The following is an 8,498-nucleotide window of genomic DNA, read 5'->3' as shown; positions in this document are numbered from 1 at the left end:
AGTAAGTGTTATTTTGGCATGGCACCTTTTAACTCAATTTTAAAGTTTGGAACTTAAAGCTCTTACTATGTTGGTTAGATTTTAAGTGAACTAAAGTCCTTAATCATGCAACATAATCAAGCCACAATCTCATGCATAATTAAGACATATTTAAAGCAATAAATAACTTAAAGCATATATGCATAAGATATAAATGTGATCTAGTATGGCCCGACTTCATCTTGAAGCTTCAACTTCAAACTCCGTCTTTGAAAATGGATTGGAAACTCCATCCTTGAATTTCACCACGGGAGGCGCCATTTTCTTCAAATAGGATATGCTATAATTGAAACTAATTACAACTATTTGATGGTATGAAGACCATATTTAAAATTAAAAACTTTGGTGCATTAGACCAATTTTACATTCAAATTAATGGTACGCAGACCATATTTACTATCCTATTTGGGCTATACTAGTTACTTTCAATAACCTGCAAAACAGTACACAATATATACCATTCACCCATTCATTATCATGAATGGCCCACATAGCTGGTTAGTAGAACATATTATGCATCCCATAAACATTTGCAACAATTAATCAAGGCTTCCAATAATCTACAAATTATACAATCCTTATTAATTCTAATCAAGTTGTTTTAACCTTAAAGGAATTTAGACATAATCAAGAATTTATGACTAAAACGCTCCCACTTAAACCAATAAATTTACATGATTTACTAATTTTAAACATAAAATTGTATTTCTAGTCTAACCGGAAACATACAAATTTAATTAAAATTTAAAGCTCATATAAATTTATAATTGAATCCTTTAATTTATTTTCAGTTGAATTAAATAAATGAATTTAAATTTATTCAAGGTTTTAATTTTAGTAAAATAATTAGTATAAATTAGAATTTATAATAATTAGATTATTCAAAATTAAATTCCGAGAAAACAATTTAAATTACGAATTTTAAAGTTAATTAAAATCGTTTCCGAACTGAAAATTCAAAATTAAATTCAAAACGCATCAATCGTAACACGACGAGGCACTTGGGCTTGCGCCCAAGCCCCATCGAGTCATGAGGCAGCTGCGCCCCATCGACTGATCGCTAGGCACGCACGAGCAGGCCACACGCATCGCAACCATGCGAGGCAACGCTGCGCGCAGCCCGCATTGCACAACGCTACTGCCCTGCTCGCTGGGCGAGGCAGGGCGCTGTGGCGCAGCACGCTCGCTGCCCACACGCGACTGCTCGCCTGGCACCCGCATTGCCCATCGCCCCATCGCCCATTGATCCACACACGCCCAGCTCCCTTGCTTCGCGCGCGCGCCTCTTGCTTGTTGCTCGTTGCATTCGTATCGCACGGGCGACGAGCTCCTTTGCTCGTCGTCGCATGCCCGCACTATACAACACCCCTTAAGGGTAACACATAGCGTCCTTTGCTTTCTGCGTGCAACGATTATGAGCGAATTTCATAAAAATTAAAACTTTTTAATTCAAATTTATTGACAAATTAATAAAACATATTAATTTCATAAATTTAGGGCGAAAAATCGAAAATTTATTAATCAATTAATTCCCAATTATCATGGATTCAAATCTAGGTCATAAAAGTTTAAAATTTATCGAAAATTAACAATTTTTATGGTGGTTTTTAATCATGGATACCTAATTAAATCGTTAATTAATTATGAAAATCAAATCAATTCTAAATTATTCGAATGTCAACAAATTAATTACAATTACAAATTAGGTTTGTATAATTAACAAGCTTAGGCATTCGAATTTGTTAAACATATACAGTAGGTCAATCAAAATTCAAGATTTAACAACAAGAATCGCAAATATTTAAATTTAACATCTTAAAATTACAAACTTTGCATTCGAAAAAACTAAAACCTCCGAAAAGTCATAGTTAGGCTTCGAATTTGGGAATTCTGGGTTCGGCCGAAAAAGAGTGTTTTTGTCAAAAATTTAGAATGCCTTTTACATGCAGAATTGATACAAAAATCACTCGATTTCGTTGAGTAACGAAGAAACTTCCGAAAAACTGCGTACATAATTAAACAAACGCAAATTTGCAATTAATTACAATTACGAAAATTAATCACCCCTTTCAATTCCTTGCAAATTTGTAAAATTTAACCATGTTAAGCAATTATTATGGAATTAATTAGAGGCTCGTGATACCACTGTGAGGTTATGATACATATAAATGAATATAAATCATGCGGAAAAACCATAAAAGCTAGGATGCCAAATTAATTGCCACATAACAATTAGCATAATTTAGGATGCATACTCTTTGTAACGTGCCCTCCCTTGCTGAGCCCGAATCGAACAAGAACAAGTCTTTAGGACTCCAAGTGTCGTCCCCCCGTAGAAAGTCCACAGCACGTCCGGATCATCCTTAGGTTTAATTAACTCGAATCGTCCCAAAGGTACTATGTATTTTCGATTATTATGAGGCAAATAAGTGACTGAATTTTATGCCTAAAACTCTTACGAATACTTAAAAAACTCGATATAAATTGTGACAATTAATCACCTATTTATAGGGTATGGAAAAGGTATTGGAATCCTACTAGGAAAGGGATTAATTAACTTGAATTTAATTTAAACTCTATTAATTAATTTATCTAGTAGATATAGGAATTTAATCTTTAAACGAATCCTACACGATTTAGGTTTCGTACACAAGCACAAACATACACACGAGCATGACCCGCATGCGCGCAGGCCATGCCCGCGCAAAAGCCCACGAAGCTGCCGCAGCCTAGGCGCGCGCTGGGCCTGCCTTGCACTGGGCCTGGCGTGGCCCTGGGCTGTTTGTGAGGCGCGCCACGCTTGCTGGACGTGGGCCTGGCTTGGCGCTGGGCCTTCGTCTAGCAAGCTTGTCCAATGCTAATTCGTACGACGCGCTTTCGATTAATTTCCCGATTCCGGAATTCATTTCCGATACGAAAAATATTTAACATTTTCGATTCCGAAATTAATTTCCGTTTCGAACAAATATTTAATATTTCCGATTCCGGAATTATTTTCCGATTCCGATAATATTTCTGATTCCGACAATATTTCCATTTCCGACAATATTTCAGATTCCGGCAATATTTCCATTTCCGATAATATTTCCCGATACGTACCATGTTTCCGTTTCCGGCAACATCTACGACTTGGATAATATTTATATTTCCGATACGATCCATATTTCCGTTTCCGGCAATATCATCGTTTCCGGAGTATTCATTTATTTGCCTGTGACGATCTCAGCTCCCACTGAAACCAAGGTCCGTCGATTCCGAATATCCATAGATGGAGTATTTAATTCCATTAAATACTTGATCCGTTTACGTACTGTTTGTGTGACCCTACGAGTTCAGTCAAGAGTAAGATGTGGATTAATATCATTAATCCACTTGAACTGAAGCGGCCTCTAGCTAGGCATACGGTTCACTTGATCTCACTGAATTATTTAACTTGTATAATTAATACTAAACCGCATTTATTAGACTTACCATTAAATGCATACTTGGACCAAGGGTATTATTTCCTTCAGTCGGTTCTTTATTAAAATTCCACAGTTGCGCTCGGCCAATTGATGACACATAGATGTAAATTGTGATCTGTGCAAAGACAAATTAAACTATGACCTTTATAGGATACATTTTATTATCATTTTTCAACATAGACATACTCAAAATGCATTTACCACATCTTTCTCAAGTCGAGCATATCCTCTACGAGCATGCTTTTGATGATATTGAAGTCCCGCTGTAGACTTTTCTGCGGCATCACTCTTCTTCTAATAAACAGAGCAAACTTTATTTTTTACAAGTATGAATTTTTGACGTGCATGAGACAAATGAAAAGCACATATATGCAGGAACTTACTGTTGTTTGCTATTCTAAGTCTCCTATTTTGTACTGGTTTTTACATGAGACCAATGAAAAGCACAATAAACATGCAAGGTTCTAAGTCTGTTGTTTTAGTTACTTAGCAATACCTTATTCGTGCTGTCAATAAACTGGTTTATTTTTTTAGTTGGAATTTGATAAATATGTGATTCATAGTTCTGCAGGCTATGCCTAGTTCAAGCATTTCAGGAGAAGGAAAGCAGAACATCAGTAGTAGTAAGTGACGAAGAGACAACTTCTTATTTCAGATCAGAGTGTAGAGTGATGGTGTAGTGGTGTAGTGGTGTATCCTTGCAGGTATCGGGCTTGGTTGTTGTTATTGTTTCCTTAACAGCTTTGCTCTTCTAAATTACTCCTTAATTCTTGAGTTTTAGAGTATCTTTGATTTAAATGTTCTCCGTTTATTTCAGTGTATCTTATTGCATGTTTGTGTAAGATTCTTTCATCTAAACATACTATTTTTCTCTGACTATTCAATAATAATTTGGTTGATTTTGTTTTCATCTTCCTATTTTGGATTTTTCTTTAGCAATGTAACATGAATCAGAGTTGTGAAAAATGTAAGTACAACCTTCTCACAACCCCTCCCCCTAACCCCGGCCCTATTTGGAATTTAATAACTTCCGAGTGTAAACACCTTCGGCCTTGCAGGCGATAATATCTGAAATTTTAAGTGAAAATCAAGCATATATACTCTAAACATCAGCAAGTTAAAATCAATATCCCAACTCCCAAGTATAAGAATAGCTTAAAAACGAGCATATAAGTAGTATAACTCAACTGATTATTGTAAGCTAATGAATATAGTGGTAATTAAGGAAGTTATTAAATTTCTATAAAGACAATTGTAAAAGTGGTGAACTTTTGTACATTATTATCAAGTATTGACACACCATTCTTAATAAATGCAAAAAAATCACTGTTGCTTAACAGCACCAAACAATTCTTCAAACGACTGTTTAGGAGCATCTGGACTGGCAATTACCTCAACTACTTTGAAAGAAGCATTGGAAGGGGTTGGGGGTGTTAGTAACTGGTTTCTGTTGAAAAATAAAAGATCTTAATTCTTAACTCTTAAGCTTAAAACATCTAGAACAAGAGAACATAAGTAAACACAAGTAGGAAAACCATACGCCTCCTAGTGTAATGTAAAACCAAAAGGCATATCAGCCATCACAACTGCAGAAATCTGGATAATTTATGAACCCAATAACGAAATCATATAATACTCACAACCTACATATACAATTCGAGGACCAAAACCCAAAACCAATAATTAAAACAATCGTATTTGATTCAAACCCCCTTCCCCACAAAACCAATTCAAGAAAATTAATTAACTATAACCGCACACTTAAACCGCAAAATTAAGAACAACCTAAACACAAATCAGCAAATTTCCTTGAATTTTATGGAGTATACCTTCAAATTGGTTATTCAATCTCGTCGTGAGAAGGGAAGCGCCACCAGGTGAAGAGAAGCGCTAGGTGGAGGAAAACGCCGCAGCGTGAAGGAAATCTCCGTCGTGGGTTTTGCCGCTCCAGTTGTGATCGATTGAGATTTGAGAGTCTTGACAGTACAAGGGTTTTGCAGAGGAAGAAGCGAGGGAGGAAGAAGGCGGTTTATTTATATTATTATGAGAGAGTGTGTGTTTTTAGGTGTTTGTCGTATATTATTTGATAGCGTTGGTTTTTGGAGCGTTGTTATACATATGTAATATGACAGCGCAAATCGGGTAAGCGCTGTCAAATGAGCATTTATGATAGCACGTTTATTATAAGCGTTGTAATATGCTATATTTTATATCTTTAATAGCAGAAGGGCAAAAAGCGTTGTTAAATTAACGCTGTTAAATGACATTTCTGTAGTAGTGTCAAAACACATCAGTACATTAGAACTGACCAACAGTACATTAGAAGCAGGCATAAAGCAGGCAGACCTGATGAACACTACAGAGCCCAGATCTCAGAATAAGCAACAAAACATAAAGCAACAGTTGCAGAGGCAGGCTTAAAGTTTAGAGTGGGGATAGACATGTTGACATTCTTACAATACCCTAAAGTATAAGTGAATGTTGATATTCAGTGACGATCTAGTGATTTCTTCTGTTTTGTATGTTTTCATGTGCACATATAGTTTGTGTTATTTGTGAGATTATACTTTGAAATCAGTTGGCGATTCTCTATTTGTTAGTGATCTAGTAGATTTCCAGGCCTGGTTAAATCTGAAATATGACCACCAGAGAACTTTCCTTGAAGGCTACAGGCTACTCAAGCACTATCTTATAAATTGAACGAAGAAGGGAGGCATGGAGCTAACGACCTGAACTTGTACTTACAGAACAAAGTACTTTGGAACAGAATGAAAAGCTAAGGCAAAAGGCTATTCTCCTTCGACAAGAAAACCTAGCTCTCCTCTCTGAGTTTCAGAATAAATTCAAATCAGTTGAGATGCTGATGCCACCGAATTGATTGAGGGCATATCAGGAAGCTCGTCGTCTAATTTTCATGAGCTGTATAACATAGTATTATATGCTAGACGGCTAGTATTCCCAAGCCTTACTGTAATACTTCATATAGGTTGATTAGGGATGGATTAAGAAATAATCAGAGATTTTTTTCATTGTCCACTTTATCTCTCCTTGAAACATGATCTAAAAATACTGATAATTTTTTATGTATTAAGTGTAAAACCTTTAGTTTGTACTAGAAGAACTTTATGTAATATATAGAAGTATTGTTATTTAGCATAATGTGAGTAGCATTCAAGATGGTGCACTATTAGTCTCCTACAAGAATATCAAGAAATGCATGCAAATGCATTTCCATTTTTCAATCTATCCCTTTACAGCTTACAAAACTACATTAATCGACATAAAAAAGACGCCTTATTTTTTTTAACTTTTAAATGATTTTCTAAAACCTGTGTTGGATATATAGTGAGAGGAACATCACTAATTACTGGAATTATCTATCTTGGTGCCGAGGGACTTGAAAAATTGTTTTTGGTCAGGAATAAATTCCTATCTCGGTATGTATCCTGACACTTGGAACACTATTGAATTAATAAGTTACAAAACCTTTGTAATTTTTGTTCATAGAACTATACTGCTGAAATTTTGTGATCACTAATTTAATGTCGATTTTAATTGAAGGATAGTTTGTAGTCACACCCTTGAAAATTTTTACTTTAGTGGATTAAATGCGAAATAGTTCAATATCAGTCTCACAAGGAGGCATCCATTAGCAAAAGCTCAGGTCAATTTTGGATCAGCATTATTTTTGAGGCAAAGTGAGGTTTCAATGCATAGAAGTGCCACATACATATATGATATCTCATATGATTTTAGCCTATATTGGATCAGCACAATGTGCAAAAGCAGCAAGACAAACCTGCAGCAGAACCCCAATTACCAACAACATAACACGCATCAGTTAACTACCTCCCCATGAGACCATGTATACCAACAACAACTAATTAAAACAGAGCCATCCCCAACACATGAACAGAACGAAACCAGCTGCCATGAACCACCAACACCCGAACACCCAAAAAAACCCAGCAACACATACAAAATTTCCACGGAAAGTGCCAAAAATCAGAATTAAATCATCTAAAATAACCCATCGACCGATCACAAAAATTTTTGATATTCAACAAATAAAAATCTGTAACTAAAGCATAGGATGCTTCATCCTAATTAACAGAATCATACAATGCTTCATCCTTAAGTAACTAATACACACATGAATAAAAATCAACAGACTTCCCTAATTAAGAAACCCTAATTTAGCCTAAAAAATAACACAAAAATAGCAACCGGTTAATTAAACAGCATCGTTGTGGAACTTAAGACCAAATTGGAAGAGATATATGCCAACTAACCTTGTTCTTCTCGCCAATTCAGAAACGCTAATTGTCAATTTCTCCTTATCTCCAATTCATACACCCAATTTCCAATTAAGAAACGCCAATCTCCAATTCGCATTTGCTTCAAAAACGATGATGAATATGATAGACAAGAAGGAAGCAGAGAGAAGAAGACCCGAAGCAGATGAAAGAGAAAAAGGGTTTGGGGTGAAACAGAAGGGTTGGGAAGAAGGGATTGAGTCATTGAGGGAAACAAAAAAAAACAGCGGTTCATGAAGCTTTTAATTTTTGAGGGAAACCAAAAGTTGGGAAGAAGGGATTGAGGCCCCGAAGGGTTGTTTTAAATTTTAATTTTTAATTTTTTTTAAATACTTTTACAAAAAAAACTTTGCAATATTTCATTAAAATATAAATAAATAAAATTGTTGCAATAAATTGATCTTAATATACAATTGTTACCATAGTTCTTTATAGCAACACTTTTTCAAAGTCAAACTCTACTTAAATTAATATAGCAACGCCTGTGAAACTGTTGCATAAAAGGGCGTTGCTATAAGCCTATTTTGTAGTAGTGCCATTTTCAACTTTTGACATTTCAAGTTCACTTGATAGACATTTCTTAGTCACAGGACTGATCTTGACAGTCTATCTTGAATATATTGTCAAATTGAAGGGACTCATCATTTAATAAACCACAAGTTAAATGGAAAAATGAATT

General features: G+C 35.3%; 1 long non-coding RNA gene across 1 annotated transcript; it reads right to left on the bottom strand.

Annotated features, from left to right (window-relative positions):
* Window positions 1-3,252: 3,252 nt before the first annotated feature.
* Window positions 3,253-8,065, bottom strand: LOC130469212 (uncharacterized). The gene is made up of 3 exons (XR_008929614.1): window positions 7,796-8,065; window positions 3,705-3,797; window positions 3,253-3,618 (listed from the first exon to the last, which is right to left on the bottom strand). It is a non-coding gene; the product is annotated as an uncharacterized lncRNA (long non-coding RNA).
* Between the last annotated feature and the right edge of the window lie 433 nt (window positions 8,066-8,498).

Source organism: Spinacia oleracea, chromosome 3, assembly GCF_020520425.1.
Source record: "Spinacia oleracea cultivar Varoflay chromosome 3, BTI_SOV_V1, whole genome shotgun sequence".
Lineage (NCBI taxonomy): Eukaryota > Viridiplantae > Streptophyta > Magnoliopsida > Caryophyllales > Amaranthaceae > Spinacia > Spinacia oleracea.
Note: the sequence above shows the minus strand (reverse complement) of the source record. Positions and strands in the feature narration are given on the sequence as shown.